This window comes from Microcaecilia unicolor, chromosome 1 (assembly GCF_901765095.1).
Source record: "Microcaecilia unicolor chromosome 1, aMicUni1.1, whole genome shotgun sequence".
Classification (NCBI taxonomy): Eukaryota; Metazoa; Chordata; class Amphibia; order Gymnophiona; family Siphonopidae; genus Microcaecilia; species Microcaecilia unicolor.
Genome location: NC_044031.1, coordinates 762,505,607 through 762,533,537, shown reverse-complemented (window position 1 = coordinate 762,533,537; position 27,931 = coordinate 762,505,607). Strand labels below are relative to the sequence as shown.

Below are 27,931 nucleotides of genomic sequence, written 5' to 3'. Positions count from 1 at the left end.
TGCAAAAATTATAGGGACAGGCTTATGAACCTCAACATGTACACACTGGAAAAGAGGAGACATGACAGAAACATTTAAATATCTCAAGGGCATTTATGTACAGGAAGAGAGCCTTTTTGAAATGAAGGAGAGCTCTGGAATGAGGGCGCATACGACAAAGATAAGAGGGAATAGGCTTAGGAGTAACCTAAGGAAGTATTATTTCACAGAAAGGGTGGTGGAGGCGTGGAATGGCCTCCCGGTGGAGGTGGTGGAGTCGAGGACTGTTCCAGAATTTAAAAAGGCAAAGGATAAGCACGTGGGATCGCTTAGGAATAGGAAGAATTAGGGGTTACAGAGGATGGGCAGACTGCATGGGTCATATGGCCTTTATCTGCCCTCATGTTTCTATGTTTCTAAACAGCAAAATCCCCAAATAAAACAAAATTATATAACATAGCTATTATTGACTATCATCAAAAAAATATTTCTGGAATAATGAAGGGGCCCTTTTACCAAGCTGGGCTAAAAAGTGGCCAGTGCTATCCCCAGCGCGGGTCTTCCCGCATGCTGAGGCCATTTTTAATGTGGTGGTAAATAGCCCCATTTTTCCTATTAATGGCCACACACTAATTTCCCCATTAGCGAGTGAGCCCTCTCCACCCACCTATTTTGTAGGTGGTAAGGGCTCCCACACTAAATATATGCTAAATGCTTTGTGCGTGTTGATGTAGCTTTGCTGATTGGTGCAGAGCATGTCTACTCTCTTGCCCCAGACCTGCCCCAGTGGGTAGTGAGTGCTGATCCCCAAACTATGACAGAACGCTTGAATGCCCCCAACCCCCACCCCGCGGCACTGCTTTGTAGATAATAAACGCAGTTATGCACCCTGGAGTAGAGTCAAAGGGCAAAGGCCATAAATCGTGAGGCCCAGGAACTTATGATCTGGATTCTGATATCCTTACGGGCAAACAGGCCTAGGAAGGAGGAAGCATAAAAAACATGGGAATGTGGTTAGCTGGTGAGAGAAACCAGATGGCTTTGAAAGAAGACTAGATGATCCTGGGTAAGATACAGGAGAGTACAAGTGGTAAAAGGTTCTACAGGTGCTGATGTAGAGGGTTAGGACTGAAACTCTGGTCAGAATATTATCATCTCCTTTTTCTACTGGATTATGTAGCTTTGCCGTTCTCTTTTTCTATTTATATGACTTTCTTTTATTGATTTTGTTTTAAGTATATGTAACCTGCTTACAGATGATGTACATATATGAATGGTGTATCAAGAACTGAATAAACGTGAAAGAGGAGAGCAGATTGAGGTCTATAAAATCCTGAGTGGTGTAGAAGGGGTAGAAAGAAGTGAATCGATTTTTCACTCTTTCAAAAAGTACAAAGACTAGGGACACTCAATGAAATTACATGGAAATACTTTAAAACAAATAGGAAGACATATTTTCTCACCTAAAGAACTCGCTGCTGGAGAATGTGGTAACAGCGGTTAGCGTATCTGGGTTTAAAAAAAAGGTTTGGACAAGTTCCTGAAGGAAAAGTTCATAGTCTGCTAATGAGATGGACATGGAGAAGCCACTGTTCGCCTTGGGATTGGTAGCATGAAATGTTGCTACTATTTAGGTTTCTACCAGGTACTTGCGACCTAGACTGGCCACTTCTATAAGTAAGATATTGGGCTAGATGGATCATTGGTCTGACCCAGTATGGCTATTCTTATGTTCTTGTGTACTAAAGACCATAAGGCCACCCGGAAGAGATTTACCTAACCGGCTATAGTCTTAGAAGAGATACTTAACCAGTCCTCAATGAGTGGACACATGATTTGCAAAGAGCACTAACACTGGAGTGTGAAATGAATGAAACATTGGAGAAAGAAGAAAAAATTGTAAACGTCTCTTTTACCTCCTCCAATCTTTTCCTTGCTCACATTTACTGGTACTCGCTGAAAGGATGTCAGTGCCTCTGACACATCACATTCTGAAGACTGCGGTGTTACTGACAGAGGCAGGTGATGAGATTTATCTGTCTCTGGACATGGTTTCCAAAGGTCAGGCATGCTTGACCCTTAGCACACAAAGCCCGAGAATCTGCCTGGTGCATTCCTTTCTCCAAAATGTCTTCCAGGGTGCTCTTTTGCTTCCAAGAACCTGGATCTGGGGGACTTGGAGATTAGTTCAACCCCTGAATGGGAGCTACAGAATGTATGAGCCCAGCCCCACAGCCAAACTAAATAAGGAAAGGGAAAGGGGAAATGGAACTTGATATACTGCCTTTCTGAGGTTTTTTGCAACTACATTCAAAGTGGTTACATATATTCAGGTTCTTATTTTGTACCTGGGCAATGGAGGGTTAAGTGACTTGCCCAGAGTCACAAGAAGCTGCAGTGGGAATTGCACTCAGTGGAATTCATAGGTCTGTTACATGTATTGTATGACACACACAGGTAGTGGCAGCTTTCTAGAATTTACAGGAGGTTAAGTTTAAAGAAATAAAGCCTATAATTTCAGCCTTCCAGAAAGACCAGGCCAGCAAAGAGACATTAAGGTTTTAAAACATCTACTTTACACCCAGAGTTTCCAAAAGGAACCATACAAGTTCTTTTCTTTAGAAACTCTGCATGCGGCACTCGCATTAAAACTGCCCTCTCCTTTGTGCGGTTGACTGTGGGAGGGGGAGAAAGTCTTACATTTAGAAAAGGATAGTTCTGCACAGAGGCAAGTAATTCAAACATTTTAGGGTTACAAAAACGAATACTGAATGTGGTATTGATTCAAAAATGGCACAAGGAGGGCAAAGAAGAACCAGCCGATGATCACGTCATTTTCAAATAAAAATGACAGGAAAAAAACACATTTTGTGCTTTTTCATGTGTCAATAATAGTGTGCACTTTTTTTGAAAAGAGCATGCTTAAAGAGTACACAATATGCACAGAGTACACACTATTCAGAGCGTGTGCACTATTTGCAAAGAGTACACAATATTCACAAAGTGTGCACACTATTCACAAAGAGTGCTCTCTATTTGCAAAGAGTACACATTATTCATGAAGTGTGCGCACTATTTCCAAAATGCACACACTATTCACGAAGTATGTGCATTATTTGCACAGTCACACTATCCACGAAACGTGTGCACTAATTGCAAAGAGCACACACTATTCATGAAGTGTGCACACTATCTGCAGAGTACACACTATTCTCGAAACATGTACAGTATTTGTAAAATGTACACTATTCACGATGCATGCTCACTATTTGCAAAGAACACACACTATTCACAAATTGTGCGCACTATTTGCAAAGAGTACACATTATTCACGAAGTGTACGCACTATTTAAAAAAAACACACACTCTTTTCACAAAGTATGCGCATTATTTGCAAAGAGCACACACTAGTCTCGAAACATGTACAGTATTTGTAAAATGTACACTATTCACGATGCATGCTCACTATTTGCAAAGAACACACACTATTCACAAATTGTGCGCACTATTTGCAAAGAGTACACAATATTCACAAAGTGTGCACACTATTCACAAAGAGTGCTCTCTATTTGCAAAGAGTACACATTATTCATGAAGTGTGCGCACTATTTCCAAAATGCACACACTATTCACGAAGTGTGTGCATTATTTGCACAGTCACACTATTCACAAAACGTGTGCACTATTTGCAAAGAGTACACACTATTCACGATGAATGCATATTATTTACAAAGAGTAAACACTATTCACAAAGTGTTCACACTATTCTAATCTAATCTTGGCATTTTTATTCTGCTTTACCAATATGGCTCAAAGCGGATCACAATCAAGAAGAGAACCAGAGTGATCATCTCTCTTATAACAGTGTACGTTCCTAATAATTATTACTAATCATTCATTTTAAAATCTAAATCCCCATCAAATATTGTGTAAAAGATAGTCTTTAACAATTCATTTACAAGTGTAATAACAGTTAATATTATGAATACTACACGGCAGTTCATTCCACAAAGCAGGGCCCCTGTCAATCAAAGAATCTTTATCTAATAATCGATTTCCGACAAGTTGATGCCAATGGAATACATAAATTAACTTCCTGAGCAGAATGCAACACCCTAGAAGGAGAATAGAAAGAAATTGTATCTTGAAGTTATTCTGGAGCTAAACCATATAAGATCGTAAACAGCAACAACTGAAATGCATTCTAGCACTTACCAGTAACCAGAGTAACTCAATGAGCAATGGGGTAACACGATCAGTATCAGCTTTGCAGCCACATTCTGTATAATTTGAATTTGACATAATTGTCTTTCTGGTAGTCCCGGAAGAATGATGTTGCAATAGTCAATCTGACTCAATATGATGGATTGCAAGATCGTCCTAAATTGAGACAACTCTCTAAGAGCGGTTTAATTCGACAAAGTATTTTCAATTTAAAAAAGGATATTGACACCCTTAACAATTCTATTCACTTGTTTTTCCATAGTTAAGAGTAGAATCCAAATTTACTCCTAAAATTCTGATATCCATTTGAATTGAAACCTCAGTCGAGGCTCATTTTATTTTCTCTTGCGGAAACTTTACATCTTTACCTAAAATATTTGTGAGCATCCATGTTGAAATGGAGTCAAACACCTCTGACACTTGCACTATAGTCTCCTGGAAACTCCTCTCAATGGTAAATATTAAAAACATATCATCTGCATAGGAAAAAATATGTTACTTCAAAAGGACTAAGCACAAATTGTAATTTACTCAAATACACATTAAAGAGAACTGGGGACAGTGGTGAGCCCTCTGGAACTCCTCTGATCATCCTCCATGACTTTGAGAAGGATTTATTATTCCACATTACCAAGTGCAGCGCTTCAAATATCCAGAAAACCACTGCAAGACCATTTCTGAAATTCCAGACTGAGACAGTCTCCCCATCAAGATGTCATGATTGACCAAATCAAAAGCAGCTGACAGGTCTAACTGCATGACCAAAGACAGCATGCCTTTATCCAAGTTGCTTCTCAAATTTGTTATTAAGGTCAATGAGACCACTTTGTAGCATGGAATAATGAATTTTCAGAGTTACTGATTTTGCTGGAAAACAGAAACAGGCATATAAAAGTGTTGTGCTATGCGACTTGATCAATATCAGAAAAACAGATCTGACCTACACCATCCTCCTTCAGACCACTGAAAGCCTGGAACTATAGAACTGGCTGGAAAGTAATCACCACTATTCTCCAAAGAACAGAATCTGTATATTGACAGCAACCACAGAGGCTGAATGTAACAAAAGACAGCCCATCTACCTGAAACCCCCAGACAATGACAGATCTAATCTTGTCAAATACCTCTGGGTGTGTACATGGTACAGCACATGGTCAGCCAGGAACCCTTATGATATAGTTTAAACGTGTGACTGGCTAAATCAACATTTCCAAATCTTCATTCCAAAAACCAGAAACAGTTTCACCTATCCTTGAGTTCTGATTGGATCAATACACCCCCTCCCCTCCTCCTGACTTGCAGCCTATGGCCCAACATGAATTATAAAAACTGGAACATAGTCTCTGCCTTTCTTCTTCTTCCTTCTTTGCTCTGGACCCTGCAGCAACTCTGCAATCAAAAAGACTTCTTTCCCCAACATAGGGTCCACCATCCAGCTACAGAGAAAGGTCCTCCCTCACATCTCCAGCCAACAGCAGAAAGAATACATCTGAACCTCAATCAAAGTGAGTTACTATTAATCCATTGTGGCACATTTCCCTTGTGTAACATCCCTAAACTGCCTTCTAAAATCATTGCATTACCTATAAGTACATAAGTATTACCATACTGTGCCTGTGTATGTGGGAAAATGTGGGGTAGAAATGTACTATAAATAAATAAATACTGGGACAGACTGAAAGTCCATCAAGCCCAGCATTCTGTTTCCAACAATGGCCAATTCAGGTCACAAGTACCTGGCAAGATCCCAAAAAAGTACAAAACATTTTATGATGTTTATCCCAGAAATAAGCAGTGGATTTTCCCCAAGTCCATTTTAATAATGGCTTATGGACTTTTCCTTTAGGAAGCCGTCAAAACCTTTTTAAAACTCCGCTAAGCTAACCACCTTTACCACATTCTCTGGCAACGAATTCCAGAGTTTAATTACACGATAAGTGAAAAAAACAATTTCTCCGATTTATTTTAAATTTACTACATTGTAGCTTCATCGCATGCCCCCTAGTCCTAGTATTTTTGGAAAGCGTGAACAGACTCATTATTTTATAGACCTCTATCATATCTCCCCTCAGCCGCCTTTTCTCCAAGGTGAAGAGCCCCAGCCGCTTTAGCCTTTCCTCATAGGGAAGTCATCCCATTTCCCTTATCATTTTTGTCGCCCTTCTCTGCACCTTTTCTAATTCCACTATATCTTTTTTGAGATGCGGCGACCAGAATTGAACACAATATTTGAAGTGCGGTCTCACCATGGAGCGATACAAAGGCATTATAATGTCCTCATTTTTGTTTTCCATTCCTTTTCTAATAATTCCATTTGCTTTCTTAGCTGCCACAGCACACTGAGCAGAAGGTTTAAACGTATCATCCACGACGTTAAGTTAAAACCTTCTACTCAAGTTTATTTGTACCTGAGAATAAGAATCCAGCCCTTATGTTCTGAACACATTTCCTTAAACATTATACAGTGCAAGTTAATGCAGTACCTCAAACAAACATGTATCCCTTTACCCCATTACAGATTCAGTGCTCTAATGAGGACAAAATCCCAAAAGTCTACGATCTAATGCTGCAATTGTAACCCCACCACTGCCAAGAATGGAATATTAGCACTGGTCTATAGTTAGATAAAAGATTGGTATCGACATTACAGCCCCTCAACAATGGAGTCAATAAAATAGGCCCCAGTTGAACCGGCAAGTTACTACTACTACTACTTAACATTTCTAGAGCGCTACTAGGGTTACGCAGCGCTGTACAGATTAACAAAGAAGAACGGTCCCTGCTCAAAGGAGCTTACAATAAAGGACGAAATGTCAAGTTGGGGCAGTCAAGATTTCCTGGGCAGAGGTGTAGAGGTTAGGTGCCGAAGGCGACCTTGAAGAGGTGGGCTTTAAGCAGAGATTTGAAGATGGGCAGGGAGGGGGCCTGGCGTATGGGCTCGGGGAGTTTGTTCCACGCGTGGGGTGAGGCGAGGCAGAAAGGGCGGAGCCTGGAGTTGGCGGTGGTGGAGAAGGGTACTGAAAGGAGGGATTTGTCTTGAGAGCGGAGGTTGCGGGTAGGAACGTAAGGGGAGATGAGGGTTGAGAGGTAAGGAGGGGCTGCAGATCGAGTACATTTGTAGGTTAGTAGCAGAAGCTTGAATTGAATGCGGTACCTGATCGGAAGCCAATGAAGTGACTTGAGGAGAGGGGTGATATGAGTGTATCGGTTCAGGCGGAAGATAAGACGTGCAGCAGAGTTCCCTTCCAATCAAAACTGGTTGACAAACTGAATGAGTATAGGCATCTGCTGTACACCGCCTTGAGTGAATCTCTTCATAAAGGCAGTTAATAAATCCCAATCTACTATAATAATTTGCTATTCCAGTGTTCTGAAGCTGACTGCCAGGAAGTTGAAGCCCGGTTCGTAATGTCTGAAGCCTTCAGGTGATGTCACCATGTTGCCTGGGAAACCGTGATGCATCTCAAGCACGGGCATGATGAGTTCGCACCACCATCTCCATCCCCTCCCAGTTCAGCAGTCCTGCCCCCCCCCCTTTTTTCCCCCTGAGGTAAGAATTTTTAAATTACAGCCGGCATGCAGGAAGGCGAGGGGCTGCTGGACAGGTCGTGCTTGCACTCGGAGGGGACAGAGAGAGAGGGAGGGAGGCGCGGGGGTCTGGCACTCGGAGGAGAGGGGAGGCGTGGAACTTGGAGGGGAGGGGCGTCCTAGAACTCGAAGGGGAGGGGCATCCTGGAACTCGAAGGGGAGGGAAGGGAGGGGGTCCTGGAACTCGAAGGGGAGGGGTAATGGGACTCGAAGGGGAGGGAGGGGGTCCTGGAACTCGAAGGGGAGGGGTGCCTGGAACTCGGAGGAGAGGGAGGGAGGGAGGGAGGGAGGGTGGTAGGGGGTCCTGGAACTCAGAGGGGAGGGTGGCAGGAACTCGGAGGACAGAGAGAGAGGGAGGGAGGGAGGTAGAGAGGGGGACATGGAACCTTGCTAGCGCCCGTTTCATTTCTTTCGGAAACGGGCCTCTTTTACTAGTAAATAAATAAGATGTGAAAAGACTTCAAAATTTTTGCTGGGCAGGGATCTAATTGTGATCCTTTTGAGTACTTTTACTATTTACTCCTTGTCCACAACAGAAAAAGAATTCCAAACCCAATCAACAGGGATTCTGGTAGAGACCACAATGGTCTCATCTGTAGCTAACTCTGGGGTCCTTTTACAAAGGCACGCTGAAAAATGGCCTGCGGTAATGCAGATGCGTGTTTTGGGCGCGTGCAGAATCATTTTTCAGCGCACCTGTAAAAAAGGCCTTTCTAAAATTTTTGCCAAAAATGGACATGCGGCAAAATGATAATCGACGCGCGTCCATTTTAGGTTTGAGACCTTACCGCCAGCCATTGACCTAGTGGTAAAGACTCACGCGGTAACTGGGCAGTAATAGCCTATGTGCGTCAGATGCCACTTAGCGTGTGTCTGATAAGTGCACTCGAAAATAAAATTTTTTGGACGCGTGTATCGGACACACAACAAAATTGAAATTACCGCAAGAGCCACATGGTAGCCGGGTGCTAACTCCATTTTGGCACGTTTTGGGCGCGCGTAGACGCTTGCGAGGCTTAGTAAAAGGGCCCATCTATTCCTTCTACCTTTCTTTGAGAATCTCACTCTTTATACAATTCAAATTGAATTTTAAAAATTTTCTCCTGAAAATGTGAAGCTAAACTTTCCTGAGTACAATCTGATTGTTGACAAACCTCTCACTATATTGAAAAGTTCCTTAGAAGAATTACAGCTAACCATAATCTTGTTAGAAAAATATTTTTTTTCTGTAACTGAATCTTTTATTTTTATATAAACTCATTTGCTGTCTCCAAAGAGATTTGAGCTCATTTGATACTGTAGTTTCGCCCCTCCTAACCTTCTCTACTCACATTATGTCTTCACAATACTTTTAAACTTTTCTGTGTTTAGATTGTAAACTACTCTGAAGGCTTCCGGTAGGACAGAATGGTAAATTTCTAATAAACTTGGAAACTTGATCTGTCTGCCCTACTTTCCAAGCTCTCTCCAGTTTTCTACATGCCTTCTTTCTGTGCCTAATTGCAAAGAGTACTCACTATTCACAAAGATTGTGCACTATCTGCAAAGAGTACTCACTATTCATAAAAAGTGCACACTATTTGTAGAGTACTCACTATTCACAAAGATTGTGCACTATCGGCAAAGAGTACTCACTATTCACGAACAGGGGGCACTGTCTGCAAAGAGTACACACTACATAGTAAACATAGTAAACATAGTAGATTACGGCAGAAAAAGACCTGCATGGTCCATCCAGTCTGCCCAACAAGATAAACACATATGTGCTACTTTTTGTGTATACCTTACCTTGATTTGTACCTGTCCTTTTCAGGGCACAGACTGTGTAAGTCTGCCCAGCACTATCCCTGCCTCCCAACCACCAGCCCCTCCTCCCACCACCGGCTCTGGCACAGACTATATAAGTCTGCCCAGCACTATCCCCGCCTCCCAACCACCAGCCCCTCCTCCCACCACCGGCTCTGGCACAGACCGTATAAGTCTGTCCAGCACTATTCCCGCCTCCCGCCACCGGCTCTGCCACCCAATCTCAGCTAAGCTCCTTAGGATCCATTCCTTCTGAACAGGATTTCTTTATGTTTGTCCCACAAGTGTTTGAATTCTGTTACCGTTTTCATTTCCACCACCTCCCACGGGAGGGCATTCCAAGCATCCACTACTCTCTCTATGAAAAAATACTTCCTGACATTTTTCTTGAGTCTGCCCCCTTCAATCTCATTTGATGTCCTCTTGTTCTACCTCCTTCGCATCTTCGGAAAAGGTTCATTTGCGGATTAATACTTTTCAAATATTTGAAAAGAGTACCCACTATTCATAAAGATTATGCACTATCTGCAAAGAGTACTCACTATTCATATAAATTGCACACTATTTGCAGAGTACTCACTATTTGCAAAGAGTACTCGCTATTCACAAAGATTAAACACTATTTATAAAGAGTACTCACTATTCACAAAGATTGTGCACTATCTGCAAAGAGTGCTCACTATTCACGAACAGGGGGCACTGTCTGCAAAGAGTACACACTATTCATAAAGATTATGCACTATCTGCAAAGAGTACTCACTATTCACAAAGATTGCGCTCTATCTGCAAACTCACTATTCACAAAAATTGTGCACTATCTGCAAAGAGTACTCACTATTCACAAAGATTGTGCACTATCTGCAAACTCACTATTCACAAAAATTGTGCACTATCTGCAGAGTACTCACTATTCACAAAAATTGCACACTATTTGCAGAGTACTCACTATTTGCAAAGAGTACTCGCTATTCACAAAGATTAAATACTATTTATAAAGAGTACTCACTATTCACAAAGATTGTGCACTATCTGCAAAACGTACTCACTATTCACGAACAGGGGGCACTGGCTGCAAAGAGTACACACTATTCATAAAGATTATGCACTATCTGCAAAGAGTATTCACTATTCACAAAGATTGCGCACTATCTGCAAACTCACTATTCACAAAAATTGTGCACTATCTGCAAAGAGTACTCACTATTACCAAAGATTGTGCACTATACTACTACTTAACATTTCTTCTGCAGAGTACTCACTATTCACAAAAATTGTGCACTATTTGCAGAGTACTCACTATTTGCAAAGAGTACTCGCTATTCACAAAGATTAAACACTATTTATAAAGAGTACTCACTATTCACAAAGATTGTGCACTATCTGCAAAGAGTACTCACTATTCACAAACTGTGCACTGTTTGCAAAGAGTACACATTCTTTGAAGGCATGTGTGCTCTTTCATATCAGAAAAATGCCCCTCCTCCCCCCAAAAAAATCAACATTCCCCTACACAAGATGGGAAACAACATGACATGAAAATGTTTGAACTGCACACCCCTACACAACTTTGCCAAACTATGGCACCAGGAATGCTTGCATGCAGCAGTCCTATTAATAGACATCTTATTGCACAAGACACACTTTAAATACAGAAAAACCTTTATAAACGTATTTCCCATCTGTGTAAAAACATAGGTCACCACTCCACCCAAGCTACATCTGAACTGTGCCCCTGGGAATACCTATACACTGTCTGCTGTTAGCGGCATAGGCATGCATCTAGTTCACGCCTGTTCACCTGTGCAACTTTATTGCAGTCATTTGCTGCATGGAAAACTTACTTTATAAAATGAATCCCCTGCTGAAGGGTTCCTGCTCTTTGGAGCTTACAATATAGTCAAAACAGAGGCAGGACTCCCAGACAGCAAGAAGGATCAGGGTGGATTACAGTGAGAATATTTGCATAAGTATTCTTGAAGGTGGGGTCATTAAAGATTTAAAGGGGACAGGATTATATCAGGTGAAGGGCAGTTGTGCTCGGCCTCCAGAGGTGGCCTTATAATGAATTAAAATTTCAGAAATCATCTGTATAAGACAAGCAAAGGGTGGTGTGAGGGCACAGCAGTCCCCACAGCACAGAGCATTACAAAGTCCTGTCTGGGCTTCTCAGATGTAGTCCTGGCACTGGTTTGCACGGTGGGCACTGCAGTGAGGTCACCAGTGTTCACCAGTGTAATGTGTTGCACGTCTGAGCCCCTTCCACACCCTCCTGTAACTGAGCCCCCTTTGCCTTCCCACCAAACCTGAGCCGTCTGACTCCTCTGAACTGGGATGCTCAGCCCTTCTTCTCTTATGGGAAGGGACTGTCCAGTCTGCTCTCAGTGCCACCCCCTTAACTTACATATAAGAGCAGTTAACAGCTGCAGACTGTTGTCGGCTGTCCTCACCTGGATCCCAGCTCCACAACCACAGCATTTACCGGTAAGCTGCAACTCTGTCTCCTAAATAAGGCATTTTAGATATAAGTGGAATAAAATTAACTGGCACTTTGCGGCTGTAATTATACTTTCTGCTGTCTAGAGAGACTTTAAAAAGCACAGGAAAATGAAGAGTCTGTAAACTGTTCATCAGAGCAGAGAATTGTGAATTGGTCTGGACGCTCGTCCTAAGGTTTGATTTGCAGACTTTACGGTGCGAGAGAGGCAGCCGAGGGACAAGAATCCAGTTTGATGGTGGCTGAGAAAATATCCCTCCGAGGAAGTGTCACCAGTCCCTAGCTGGGTCCTGTCAGCATCCGACTGGACTCGCATAGTGCTTTGATCGCACCTCCCTCACTCCCCACGCTCCCTGGAGCTAGAGGGCAGCTGTCCGGTCCCGGTGCGCTCCGTTGAGTAGCAGGAATGAGAATAGGCGCGTGCAACGACCTCTGCATGGAATTCAGTGTTTTGTGTGTTTGCTGGTTATATCATTTGCATGTCCCAGAGATATTGTTCATAATGTCTCTTTGCTGCAGGTTTGTAGCCCACTTACTTTTTTTTTTTTTCACAGCCTTGCTTTGTGAATATTGCAAAGGACCCGGCTGAAATACTTTAGCTCATACTCAAAAGGCATAAACAAGACGTGAATATGTGTTTGGGTTTTTGTGCCATTTCGAATAGGGAGTGACCCGAAAAGGATATAAGCACTATTGCAGTGTTTGTAAGTGGGCTTATAGTGACACCTTTACCCTTAAACTTACTCTCCCTTTCACCCATTACAATTTCTGGCTTTTTCCAGTTACTGGTCCAATGTTCAGGGTGGCTTGTTACTTGTGTCCTGGGACAACATGGTTCTGACTTTACTTTTTGTAAGGTACCACAGCCACGTCTTGACTGCCCTTAATACTAGGCAGGGATGTAGGGCTGCCTATGATGACGTCAGTTCCATGCACAGGCAAGGAAGCTCTTTGTAATACCCTACAATATAAGAATTCTGCCTAAAAGTGTCTCTCCCCTCAACCCCCACCTCTAATTTCTCTTGTGTCCCTCTCTTAAAACCAATTCTGTTTTTAAAGTATCCACCTCTCAACCCCCTCCATCACCAATTCTGCTTAAAAGGGTCCATCCCCCAAACTTCCTTCATTAATTCTGCTTAAAAGTGTTCCTCCCTCAGCCCCCTTGTTTTTATGGAACAGAAGCCTCCTAGGAAGGAAATTTAAAATAAAGCTTTTATACAGCAGCGTAAGAACATAAGAATATCCAGACTGGGTCAGACAAATGGTCCATCTAGCCCAGCATCCTGCTTCCAACACTGACCAATTCAGGTCACAAATATCTGACAGAAACCCAAATAGTAGCAACATTCCATGCTACCAATCCCAGGGCAAGCAGTGGCTTCCCCATGTCTGTTTCAATAGCAGACTATGGACTTTTCCTCCAGGAACTTGTCCGAGCCAAACCTTTTTTAAACCCAGATTTTTTTAAGCCGCTGTTACTACCTCCTCTGGCAAAGAGTTCCAGAGCTTAACTACATAAGTACATATAAGTAATGCCACACTGGGAAAAGACCAAGGGTCCATCGAGCCCAACATCCTGTCCACGACAGCGGCCAATCCAGGCCAAGGGCACCTGTTTGTTGAGTGAAAAAATATTTCCCCCTATTTGTTTTAAAAGTGTTTCCATGTAACTTCATGGAGTGTTTGTTCCCTGGTCTTTGTACTTTTTGAAAGAGTAAAAAGTCAATTTACTTCTACTCAGTCTACACCACTCGGGATTTTGTAGACCTCAATCATATCCCCCCTCAGCCATCTCTTTTCCAAGTTGAGCCTTTCCTCATACGAGAGCAGTTCCATCCCCTTTATCATTTTGGTCGCTCTTCTTTGAACCTTTTCTGATTCCACGATATCTCTTTTGAGATACGGCAACCAGAACTGAACGCAGTACTCAAGGTGAGGTTGCACCATGGAGCGATACAGAGGCATTATAATATTCTTGGCCCCCTTTCTTAATAATTCCTAGCTTCCTGTTTGCTTTTTTGACCACTGTCGTACACTGGGCAGAAGATTTCATCTCTGGATAAACCGTATTGATATCCAATAAAAGCCTGCGGAGAATCCAGGAAGAAGCTTTTAGAATTGATTGTGTCAGGTCAAACACGTGGACGTGCAAAGGTGATTCCGTAAATATGTCTCTGTTAGCAGAACACTACCGGAGTCATAGGAGCAGAAACGCCATGTTATGAGATATCGTGATTAGCCAATAAGTTGCTTGGCCCCCTGAAGAAGCTTATTATATATAGCGAAACGGAGAGCCCCGTAGGGCAAGATTAAAAAGCTAAGTAACATTAAATACTGTTTCCAATGTTTGATATTAAATAAAGATAGTGAGCAGAGTTTTTTCATGACCGAGGATTATAACGGAGTCCAAAGTTTGCTGGCGTTCGAGCACATGAAGCATAGTAACGCCTAGCTTGGACTGATGAGGTCATTTTCTCTGCTTATAATACACTATAGATAGTAAAGGATACCATTGAATGCCTTGATTGGAATTTCAGCTCACCATTGCCATTATAGTGATATTTTCTTGCTGAAATTGTGTCCAATTAGACTTTTCTGTTAGCAGAAAGCCATGTAGCAGGGGTTTGGTTTATTTATTTATTTGATACATTAGTATCCCACATTTTCCCACCTTTTTGCAGGTTCAATGTGGCTTACATTGCACTGTAGATGCGTTCGCCATCTACGGCATAGAAACAGATACAACCAGCTTGTCATTTCGTCCTTTAGATTGTAAGCTCCTTTGAGCAGGGACCGTCCTTCTTTGTTAAACTGTACAGCGCTGCGTAACCCTAGTAGCGCTCTAGAAATGTTAAGTAGTAGTAGTAGTATTACATATAGCAGTGATTTAACCAGAGCTGAGATTGTGATGTCATAATGCCTCAGTCCACCAATGCCTAAGAGCCAACCTCATCAGTGATGTCACAATGGCTTGATTGTCCTATATTTGTCTCACTCTTATCTATTAGATTGTAAGCTCTTTGAGCAGGGACTGTCCTTCTATGTTTGAATTGTACAGCGCTGCGTAACCCTAGTAGCGCTCTAGAAATGTTAAGTAGTAGTAGTAGTATTACATATAGCAGTGATTTAACCAGAGCTGAGATTGTGATGTCATAATGCCTCATTCCACCAATGCCTAAGAGCCAACCTCATCAGTGATGTCACAATGGCTTGATTGTCCTATATTTGTCTCACTCTTATCTATTAGATTGTAAGCTCTTCGAGCAGGGACTGTCCTTCTTTGTTAAACTGTACAGCGCTGCGTAACTCTAGTAGCGCTCTAGAAATGTTAAGTAGTAGTAGTAGTTAATGTGGTCGGATAATGTTATAGACACATTGGAGAATTACAAGGGAAAGAGTTATATATAGTCTGTTACAAGGTTTGGTTTCATCGTGCTGCGGAGTTTAGGCACTTAAGTTGGGTCGGTGGGGTATGCCTTTTTGAACAGGTAGGTTTTTAGTGATTTCCGGAAGTTTAGGTGGTCGTGCGTTGTTTTCACGGCTTTTGGTAATGCGTTCCACAATTGTGTGCGTATGTAGGAGAAATTGGATCCATAAGTAGATTTGTATTTGAGACCTTTGCAGATTGGGTGGTTGTTTTGGTTTCATTTTTCTTTTTTTTTTTTTTTTCTCTGGGGATAATTTTCAAAGTGCCCCAAATTGTTGCAAAGAAAGACCACCCACGTTTTTTTTTTTTTAACCTATGGGCTTTGTACCAGTTTTGAAAGGGAAAGTCTGTTTAGTCACAAGCCAGAACACTTCCTTCTGCAAGGAGATATTGGTGGCAAAGTGCACAGCTCTTCTGTGCTTAAATATTTGCCTTGCAAAATATTTCTTGCACATAAAATGATTGCAAGGCTGACATTCATGCGCAGAACAACTTTCCGGTTAATGCGCAGAGGTGAGCTGGGACTTTCGTTTTCTTGGGATGCGTACACAGAACTGTTACCTCCTGTTCTATCTTTGAAAATGGCAGGCACTTGCTATGATCACAGAAAAAAAAAACTGCTAGTAAATCTCCAAACTGGCATGAACCCCCAGATTCAAGAAATGGCAGCCAAATATGGGCATGATCCAGAGGTTAACAAGTCAATGAACATCAACGATCAATTACTGATGTTAATTGGCACTAATTAGGTATTGCATACGCATTTGGCTGCAAGCCTGGGCACCTAAATCCCATGGGCAGGTCAGGGACATTCTGAAAAGATGCACATGGTATTATAGAATCCTGGGGATCTGCACCCGTGCTAGGATTTACACCAGGTTTCAGCTGGTGCAAATCCTTGTGCCCACAGTGGGTTGTGGGAATCCCTGCCAGGCACAGTTCCATAAAGAGCACTCATTCCAGATCACCCTTTATAGAATATTACCGAGCAATGATTTGTCCCAGTGCTATATACTGAAGCCAGCCCTAAATCCTTTCTATAACCTCCCCTATGCTGCCTCGGACCTGGTGATGAATTTCTCGCATTCACCGCACATTAAAATCCCCTGTCTACACTTTTGTGCATTTCAAAGGAATACCTAATGGCCTCGTTAGCATTCATTTTAATATACTGTGTGTTGACGTGTACTGCACGAGTTAACTCTTGCGCGGAATCCCTTTAAGTGCATGCTTTCACTCGCAGTAGCTTTGTGCATCAGCCCCTCTGAGATTAAAATTACAGACACTGCAGAGCAACATACTGCAGTCAGGGTGGCCTCCTATCAGACAGCTGATTAACTTTCTACCTGCACACATCGCCCCGAAAACGGACCCTCTTACTGCCTAAAGTTTAAATGTATCCATGACTTTCTTACTGTACACCGCCTTGAGTGAATTCTTTCAAAAAGGCGGTAAATAAATCCTAATAAATAAATAAAAACATGTCATCAGTCTGTGTGCAAGGTCCATGAGTTTCCACTTGCCCTGTGTGCCTTTTCTATGGATTTACTCCCCAAGCTCCCTGATCCTTTTTCCAGATGAGGACAGGGAGGTGCAGAGCTCATTCAGTTGTTCTTGCTGGACTGGGACATTGGACTTGGATGAGATTTCTGGGACTCTCAGCGTGCAGGAATGTAGACACATTCTGGACTTTCCACCCCTGCCGTGGGAGAGCTACTGATTTCCTGATTCCTGTGGCTGTGTTTTCCAGACAGACCACTGCAGAACGCCTGGAAGCTGAGATAGAAAAGTGAAACTTGTAGCCATGTTACAGGGATAAGGGAAAGGGACTTATATACCACCTTTCTGTGGGTTTTCCAACTACATTCAAAGCAGTTTACATATTATACGCAGGTACTTATTTGTACCTGGGGCAACGGAGGGTTAAGTGACTTGCCCAGAGTCACAAGGAGCTGCAGTGGGAACTGAACCCAGTTCCCCAGGATCAGAGTCCACTGCACTAACCACTAGGCTACTCCTCCAGTGTGAGGGGATGGGGTGCCCTCGGCAAACCTTCAACCTTACACCGCCTTCCCTCAATTAGTTTTCAGGTCCCTAATCCCCCCTCCACAAAACATCATGCTTTAAAATAGTAAACTTTCCTGGGGAGGGGGGTACCACACACACAAATAATAAGGGCAATTTGCAAAAGTCATTTTGCCAGGTAAATGGGCCACGTGGCAATCGCTCTCTCATTTTGCAGGTAAAAGTGTGCATTGACGGTGGTTCTTCGGGTTGTCATGACCTATTGTTTTGCTTTCACTGCAGTTGTCATTGCTGCCTCCTGTTTCCCCACCCAATAAACTGCTGCCCTAGGCAACAACCTAGTCTTGCCTAACAGTTGACTTTTCTATCTCTTAGTAGAAAGTGGGATGATTTTGCCAGCCTGTGTTGTTAAATTCCACCTCTTTACCAGTATCTGAGCTATGATCAGTGCATTTTGTCTAGCAAAAAAGGTGCCGGTACTCAAATGCCAGGCCACCCTTCAGGGGTGGAGTGATCATTGAGGGACTCACCCCCCAATAGCCAGGACCCCTGCAACCAGTCAGAGAATCTATGACAAGGCAGAATTTGTATGTAGAACCTGAGTTCTTTCATTAATACAAGAGAACCATGGGTCAAGTTTAGCAGACAGTGGAAAAGGTGCCGGTACTCAGTGTTGGATTATTTGTAGTAAATAATTAGCAGATTTTAGTACACACAGCTTCAGCTTTAGAAATGTTAATTTCTTTCTTCATCTCTCTCTCATTCACCCCTGAATAATTCACTGCTGAGTCACTTTAAAGTTGAAGTAACAAAACATCTGTTTACTCACAGTTTGTAGTTAGATTATAATCAGACAGGCTTATATATACATATTACTATACATTTGTATTATCAGCTCCTTCCATGTGCTTAGATGGTAATGGATGCTCACACCACCATAGATCCTCTCAGGTTAGGAGAGATCATGAGCTCCATGTGCTCCATGTGCTGCATGTGCTGTGTCTAACCCCCACAGGAAGTTGCATAGCTGTGTGACCTCTCTAAGTAATTCACATCAGAGGTCACAGAGTAATCACAGAGAAATAATAGGTGACAGGCAATGCATGTAAAATACAATAAATTCCAACAAACCCCTTCTCATGCATAACTGTCATGCAATTATTTATTCATACAAAGTCCAAGCTTTATACGCAGATTCACAAAATGTTCTCTGGGTAACGGTTTGGTCATGATGTCAGCTGTCATCTCACTGGTGTGACAATAGTGTAGACTGATGACCCCTTCTTTTGCCAACTCTCGCACGTTGTGGTATTTCGTTGCGATGTGCTTGGTGCGTGACTGAACCTTGTCATTCTGTGACAGTCGGATGCAGCTCTGATTATCTTCCATTATCTGGATTGGTCTCTGTTCAGCTATACCAAAATCCAGCATAAGTTTTTCAATCCACATCAGTTCTCTGCACGCTTCCGATACAGCCACATATTCAGCTTCTGTAGAAGACAAACTCACAATACTTTGTTTATGACTGGCCCATGAAATTTGTACATTTCCATACATAAACACATATCCACTTGTGGATTTATAATCAGAATGATCCCCTGCCCAATCTGAATCACAGTAACATATTAGTTTTGGATTACTATTGGCTGAAATCTTTAATTTACAATCAATGGTACCCTTTAAATACCTTACCATCCTTTTAACTGCAGTCCAATCTGATTTGGTAGGTGAGCTGACCCTTCTGCTCAAAATTCCTACTGCATTTGCTATATCAGCCCTGTATGTGGTAGCTAGATATAAAAGCTTACCTATGGCTGATCTATATTGGATGTTATCTGGTAAAGGTTCTCTTACTGTTTCATCCTTCAGAAAATCAGTGATCATGGGAGTGCTTACAACTTGGGCATCTTGCATACCTAAACTTTCAATAAGCTCATTTATCTTCTGCTTCTGGCTTAGAAGATAAGAACCATCATTTTGTTTCTCAATTTCTATACCAAGATAGTATGACACATTACCAAGTTCTTTTATCTCAACATTGAGGTTTAAATATTTTACAATGTCCTTGTACTCTTGCTCACTTTCGCTTGCAATGAGCAGATCATCAACAAAAGCTAAAATGTATGCATATTGTCCATTTGTGCACCTAGTGTACAAACATTTATCTGCTTCACCTTGCTTAAATCCTAAATTTGTCAATATTTCATGCAATTTTTCATTCCAACATTTTGCACTTTGCTTTAATCCATAAAGACCTTTGTTTAATTTACACACTAGCTGTCTTTGTTTTGTATTTATGAAACCTGTTGGCTGTTCCATGTACAAGTCTTCAGTTATATCTCCGTGAAGAAACGCTGTTTTCACATCAATGTGGTTGACTTGCATGCCTTTTGAGACTGCAATGCTCAGAAGTGTTCTAATTGTCGTGTGTTTCACTACAGGTGCAAACACTTCATCAAAATCTTCTCCATATTTTTGAAGATATCCCTTTGCGACTAATCTGGCTTTATACCTTTCCACTTTTCCTTGTGCATTCCTTTTTAACTTGAATACCCATTTGCATCCTATAGCTTTCTTGCCAGGAGGTAATTTTGTAAGAATCCAAGTATTATTTTTATCCAATGCATCAATTTCTTCTTGTGCAGCTTTATGCCATTCAGCAGCTTCTTCTGCTGGCATTTTCTCAATCTCATCCCATGTTAAGGGCTCTTGAGCTTCTGCTGACTTTGTTAAGTAAGACAGTCTTGGGGGTGGAACACCTTTGTTTTCCCTGGATGAGCGTCTGACTACAGGTTGGTCTGACCTTTCCGCATCCTCTAAATCTGAGAGTCCTTCTCCAATTGATTCCCCTTCTCCAACTGTACTGTCTTCTTCAATGATCCTTTCTGTGTCTGCTTCCTCTGCCTGTTCCTCATTAGATACAGGTGAGTTGCTTTCAGACATCTGCCTTGGTATGGCATTTATATACACTGGCATGTCTATTATGGTTCTAGTTTCATATTCTGGATGATAAGGCTCATCTGGGATAATCCAGCCTTTATCAACCCTTTTGTTTTCATCAAAATATGTAACATGTCTTATGCCAACAATGCCAGTTTTCAGATTCAAAATTCTATATCCTTTGTGTCCTGGAGCATAGCCAACTAAAATGCCCCTTTCTGTTGTAGAATCCAGCTTATGCCTTCTTTGCTTTGGTACATGAGCATATGCTGTACTTCCAAATGTTCTTATGTGTGACAGGTTTGGCTTCCTACCATGCCATGTCTCATGTGGTGTGCGCTCAGCGCCTTTAGTTGGCATTCTGTTTTGTAGGTACACTGCTGTGAGAATGGTTTCCCCCCATAGTCTTTTAGGGAGATTGCTATCTGACAGCATACATCTGGTCATTTCCACAAGTGACCTAAATTTTCTCTCTGCAACAGAATTTTGCTCTGGTGTATAAGCTACTGTTGTGATATGCTGAATGCCTTCTTGTTCTAGAAATGTGCGCATGCTTTGTGAAGTGAACTCACCACCACTGTCGGTCTGAAGAACCTTTGGTTTTCTTTCAAATTTATTGCTCACCATGGCTACGTATTTCTTCAGCATGTCTGTGACTTGACTTTTCTCTTTCAGCAAATAGGCCACACAATATCTAGAGAAATCATCCAAGAATATTAGCACAAATCTGTTATTTCCCAATGATGGGATATTAAACGGTCCACATAAGTCACTGTGTATTAAGTCCAGCACTTTATTACTCCTATTTCCTGTGTATGCAGGAAATGAGGGTCTCACACCTTTTTGAGTAACACAGTCTATGCATTTCTCAATTTTACCAGCATCTGCACTTATCTGAATGCCGGTGGCCAGTTGCTTACTGTAAAGATCCTGGATCACCTTAGAATCACGATGTCCCAGGCGGCGATGCCAGATTTCCAGACTACATTTACCATCATTCTTCCTTACTTGCGCCATATGTGAGGCTTCACCTGAAATGTTCAGCTTATAAACATCATTATGCATAAAAGCTTCAGCATACACTTCATCATTTTTAGAGATTGTGCACTTACTATTTTCAAAATGAATCACAAATCCCTTCTTATCTAATGTAGATACACTAAGCATATTGCAAACTGCTTGGGGAATATACAAGACATCACTTACAGGAATTTCTTTAACTTCATTAGACACTTTGCATTTTAAGAATCCAATACCTTTTGCTTGGATCTTAGCAGTCCCTGCGTTTGCAGTTTTAAGAATACCTTCCTCTGGACACATTTCCTGAAAGAAATTCTTACAATTGGTTAAATGGCATGTGCTCCCTGAATCCAAAATCCAAGTACTTTCATTTGAATTATTATTTACCATAGTCAAAGATTTTTCTGCCATTAGAAAGCCCTTGTGTTTATCTTTGTCCTTCATACATTTCCTGGTTTGAAAATTCTTTAGTTCCATTGGCTTAGGTGAGCTAGAGGGAGTGTTTTGTGTTTCCTTACACCATTTAGATACATGTCCCTCCTTTCCACATAAGTAGCAAATCAGCTTGCCCTTGGGTGGAGTTTTCCCATAGCTCCGCCTTCCTCTGTTCTTTGCCAAGAAATTTGTTTCATTTCTCTCTGACTTGCTTTGAGAACACATCTCCTCAGAATCATTTATTATGCATTCCTGCCTTAGTTTTGATGTTGCCTGTTCAAAAGATTGCCCTTCAATGGCCTCATTTACAGACCTAAAAACATCAAACTTCTTTGATAGTGAGGTAAAAAGAAATGCTCTTTTCAATGCATCACACATGGGAATTCCAGAAAGTTCTAACTTTTGAAATGAAGACATAAGATGCATAATGTGATCATTACATTTACTTTTATCCCTTAATTTGGTTTCATTCAACTCTGCCAGCCAAATTGGTTGCTGCTTTGCATATGTAGTTGCATACATAGTTCTCAGTTTATATAAAATGTCCTTTGGTGTATCTTTTCCCTCCACTAATATGGCTTGTTTCTCTGAGAGAGCTTCCAAAAGCATGCACTTCACATAATAGTTTGCATTGTCCCATTCAGCCATATTTTCATCTGTTCTGTCTTGGTCTAAGCATATATTTAATCTTTTTGCTCGAAGGAGACATATGAATCTTTGTTCCCACTGCCGATAATTAAACTCAGTTAATTTAGGCACCTTGAGAGAATAGAACAATGGTGAATTTCTTCCCTCAGCCATTTTCTTAGCCTTCTGTCTGCTGTGTGGGGGGAGAGAGAGACAGACTGAATCTTTCCTTTAAAACTTAAGAGAAAAATGTGGCCTTTTTTTTTTCTGCCTGGTAATATTTCTCTTCTTTTTCAATTCCTGGACCCTGGGCCCATAACCCTTTTGTTGGATTATTTGTAGTAAATAATTAGCAGATTTTAGTACACACAGCTTCAGCTTTAGAAATGTTAATTTCTTTCTTCATCTCTCTCTCATTCACCCCTGAATAATTCACTGCTGAGTCACCTTAAAGTTGAAGTAACAAAACATCTGTTTACTCACAGTTTGTAGTTAGATTATAATCAGACAGGCTTATATATACATATTACTATACATTTGTATTATCAGCTCCTTCCATGTGCTTAGATGGTAATGGATGCTCACACCACCATAGATCCTCTCAGGTTAGGAGAGATCATGAGCTCCATGTGCTCCATGTGCTGCATGTGCTGTGTCTAACCCCCACAGGAAGTTGCATAGCTGTGTGACCTCTCTAAGTAATTCACATCAGAGGTCACAGAGTAATCACAGAGAAATAATAGGTGACAGGCAATGCATGTAAAATACAATAAATTCCAACACTCAGTACCCCCAAGTACCCCCTCAAAAAAAGCCCTGACTATGATACCCTCCCACCGCCGAATAATGTCTTTTCAACTCATTAAAAGATGTTAAGGAAAGTCACCACTGGCTAAAGAAAGGACACTGATAGAGGAGAAAGTTGAAACCTTCGTCATCTTGGGTTTAAAGCTAGAAAGTGCACTATCCCCGCCTCCCAACCACCAGCCCTGCCTCCTAACCACCTGCTCTGGCACAGACCGTATAAGTCTACCCAGCACTATCCCCACCTCCCAACCACCAGTCCCGCCTCCCACCACCGGCTCTGGCACAGACCGTATAAGTCTGCCCAGCACTATCCCCGCCTCCCAACCACCAGCCCCGCCTCTCACCACCGGCTCTGGCACAGACCGTATAAGTCTGCCCAGCACTATCCCCGCCTCCCAACCACCAGCCCCGCCTCCCAACCACCGGCTCTGACACAGACCGTATAAGTCTGCCCAGCACTATCCCCTCCTCCCAACCACCAGCCCCGCCTCCCAACCACCGGCTCTGACACAGACCGTATAAGTCTGCCCAGCACTATCCCCGCCTCCCAACCACCAGCCCCTGGCTCTGGCATGGGAGGCGGGGCTGGTGGTTGGGAGGCGGGGATAGTGCTGGGCAGAATTATACGGTCTGTGTCAGAGCCAGTGGTTGGGAGGCGGGGCTGGTGGTTGGAATTGGCCTGGATTGGCCGCTGTTGTGGACAGGGTGCTGGGCTCGATGGACCCTTGGTCTTTTCCCGGTGTGGCATTACTTATGTACTTATGTAAACTGTTTTATCTCCTGAAATAAGCTGTTCCACATCGTAGGGGCTGCTGCATGAATAATAGTCACTCAGTTTCATCACCCGATGTGACAGGACGTCTACATTTAGTTGTTCTGCCGATCTGAAAAGTCTCGGAGGTTTATACACATGCAGTATTGCTGCTAACATTTTAGATACCTGACTGCCTAAGATTTTAATCCCATTAAGAAAAAAAAATCTTGAATTGTGTCAGCAAATTAAACCCTGACATAATTATGCTGCAAGAAACTCATCTATCAGTTAGTGAAGCTAATAAGATCTCCATTAAAACTTTTCTCCCTCCTACCTTCTCATCTGCAAAAGGGAACAAAAATGGTGTTATGACTTTAATAAGAAAAAATAAGGATTTAGTGATACTCTCTCATAAAAATGATAACATGGGCAGATGGACTAACGTTAATATAAAAATATGCAGTGTGTTTTTACTAGCAAAAAAGTTGCCGGTACTCAAATGCCAGGCTACCCTTCAAGGGTGGGGTGATCACTGAGGGACCCACCCCACAATAGCCAGACCCCCTGCAACCAGTCACAGAACCTATGACAAGGCAGAATTGGTGTGTAGAGCCTGAGCTCTTTCATTAAAACTTGGGTTCCATGGGTCAATTTTAGCAAGACAGTGGAAAAGGTGCCAGTACTCAGTTCCCCCAAGTACCCCCTCAAAAAAAGCACTGAAAATATGTACCAAAACAATATCGTTATTAAACATCTATGCACCAAACTCCGACTCACCTGAATTTTTTCTGTCCCTAGCAGATATGCAGCAACAGTAGGTGACACTCCTTGTATTATAGGTGGTGACTTTAATCTTATATTAAATTCCTCTATTGATAGAAAATCCAAATGTGCTTAAAAACCACCTAAAGCAACACAAAACCTTCTTGATTTAATCTCATAATTTAAACTTTGTGGTATACGGAGAGCAACACATACGACAGAACACGATTATACTTTTTATTCAAATCCCCATAATTCATACTCCAGGATAGATTATTTTTTAATATCGACATCTCTGATTCCTGATGTTCATAACACTGATATCGGCAATATCTTATTACCCGATCATGCACATGTTACATTACAGCTCAACATAAGTCAAACATCAATAAATAGACCTCACTGGAGATTTAATTCCATACTTCTAACTAGTCCTAGGTTTATAGAAAACTAGCCGTTAAGCCCGTAAAAACGGGCGAGATTTCCAGCTACCCTCCTCGCCGCCGCTCCCTCCCCCCTCCGTGCCAGGCCCCCTGCACTGCTACTACTACTACTACTACTATTTAGCATTTCTATAGCGCTACAAGGCATACACCGCACTGCACAAACATAGAAGAAAGACAGTCCCTGCTCAAAGAGCTTACAATCTAATAGACAAAAAATAAAGTAAGCAAATCAAATCAATTAATGTGTACAGGAAGGAGGAGAGGAGGGTAGGTGGAGGCGAGTGGTTACAAGTGGTTACGAGTCAAAAGCAATGTTAAAGAGGTGGGCTTTCAGTCTAGATTTAAAGGTGGCCAAGGATGGGGCAAGACGTAGGGGCTCAGGAAGTTTATTCCAGGCGTAGGGTGCAGCGAGACAGAAGGCGCGAAGTCTGGAGTTGGCAGTAGTGGAGAAGGGAACAGATAAGAAGGATTTATCCATGGAGCGGAGTGCACGGGAAGGGGTGTAGGGAAGGACGAGTGTGGAGAGATACTGGGGAGCAGCAGAGTGAATACATTTATAGGTTAGTAGAAGAAGTTTGAACAGGATGCGAAAACGGATAGGGAGCCAGTGAAGGGTCTTGAGGAGAGGGGTAGTATGAGTAAAGCGACCCTGGCGGAAGATGAGACGGGCAGCAGAGTTTTGAACCGACTGGAGAGGGGAGAGGTGAGTAAGTGGGAGGCCAGCAAGAAGCAGATTGCAGTAGTCTAAACGAGAGGTGACAAGGGTGTGGATGAGGGTTTTGGTAGAGTGCTCGGAAAGAAAGGGGCGGATTTTACGGATGTTGTGCCTGCAGCACTTCCACACGGAGGTGAGAGGCGCTGTCAGGTCAGTGCAGGGGGCCCGATATGGAGGGGGGCAGGAGCGGCGGCGGGGTTGGGGGGGAGGGGGGAGGTTGGTGCGTGCGATGTTCGTTTCCAGGCTCCAGTGGCAGCGGCAGCGTTCGACAGTCCGACTCCATTTCCCTCTCTGTTCTGCCCTCTGACGTCATCACGTCTTGACGCGAGGGCAGGACAGAGAGGGAAGTCTCTACTGCACATTTGCAGGTGAGTCGGTCACTTGCCATTTATATGTTTGATATCTCTAATGCGATGCATAAATATCTCCTTTTCAACATGCCAAGTCACACCTCTTGGAATAATTTCTGGGATGCTTTTAAGGCGTTCAGTTCATCAGAGGGGAAATAATAACATTTACAGCCTCTAGAAGTAAAGAATTAAACAAAGAAATTTTGGAATTAGAAAATACAATAAAATCTTTAGAACTAGCACATATAAGTGATACTAACAATTTACTTATATTAGAAAAGCTTAAAGCATCCAAATAGAATACTCTATTAGGTACTAAAGCTAGCAAACATATTTTCAATAATAACGCATTATACTACTATGAAGGTAATAAAACAGGACACCTTTTAGCCAATTACCTGAAAGCCCGTAAAGAGAAAAGCACTATCTCTTTAATCAAAGATGAGAAAAATGTCCCCTTAACAAACAATATAAACATAGCAAATAGATTCCAATCTTTCTATAAAGACTTCTATACTTCAGAAATTGATGTTGAGTCAATAAATTATGATTTTTTAGAAAAATTAGACCATCCCACTCTTTCAGAAGAAGATAATGAGAGGTTCTCAAAAAAGATCACGGTTGATGAGATTAACAACGCTATCCAAAGCATGGCGACAAAAAAGGCACCCGGTCCAGATGGATTACTGGTTGAATTTTATACAGCGTTTAAATCAATATTATCCCCAATTTTATGTGATTATTTCAATTACATGATAGAAACAGATAACAGCAAGGGTTCTTTTACTGAATCCATCATTATAGTATTACTGAAACCTGAGAAGGATCCCAGTTTAGTGCAAAACTATAGACGCCAAGATATTAGGCAAAATTCTTGCGGAAAGATTGCAACATTTCTTAACTAAAATCATACACCCAGACCAAACTGGTTTTATGAGTGGGAGATCCTCTTCAGATAACACAAGAATCTTCTCTAATATATTAATGCATGGTCAAGAAACCTCAGATCCTTTGGTTGCAATAGGACTAGATGCTGAAAAAGCATTTGATCGTGTAGAATGGTCATATCTGTTCAAAGTACTGAAATGGTATTATTATTTATTGCATTTGTATCCCACATTCCCCCACCTATTTGCAGGCTCAATGTGGCTTACATAGATTTGAAACATTGTCATTACAGGATATCAGATACAATTATTAATGTGTAATGAGGTGGTGGAGATGAAAACGGTAACGGAATTCAAACATGCATGGGATAAACATAAAGGAATCCTGTGCAGAAGGAAGGGATCCTCAGGAGCTTAGCCCAGAATGGGTGGCAGAGCTGGTGGTTGGGAGGCGGGGCTAGTGATGGGCAGACTTATACGGTCTGTGCTGGGGCTGGTGGTTGGGCGGCGGGGATAGTGCTGGGCAGACTTATAAGGTCTGTGCCAGAGCTGGTGGTGGAAGGCGGGACTGGTAGTTGGGAGGCGAGGATAGTGCTGGGCAGACTTATAGGGTCTGTGCCAGAGCTGGTGGTGGAAGGCGGGACT

The 27,931-nt window shown here is 42.2% G+C and overlaps 1 protein-coding gene across 1 annotated transcript in view; it reads left to right on the top strand.

Annotated features, from left to right (window-relative positions):
- Positions 1–12,009: 12,009 nt before the first annotated feature.
- CILP (cartilage intermediate layer protein) overlaps positions 12,010–27,931 on the top strand; it is a 91,863-nt gene continuing 75,941 nt past the window's right edge. Inside the window, exon 1 of the mRNA XM_030190459.1 lies at positions 12,010–12,078. The gene's annotated coding sequence lies outside the window, so the exon portion shown is untranslated. The remainder of the gene's footprint in view (positions 12,079–27,931) is intronic.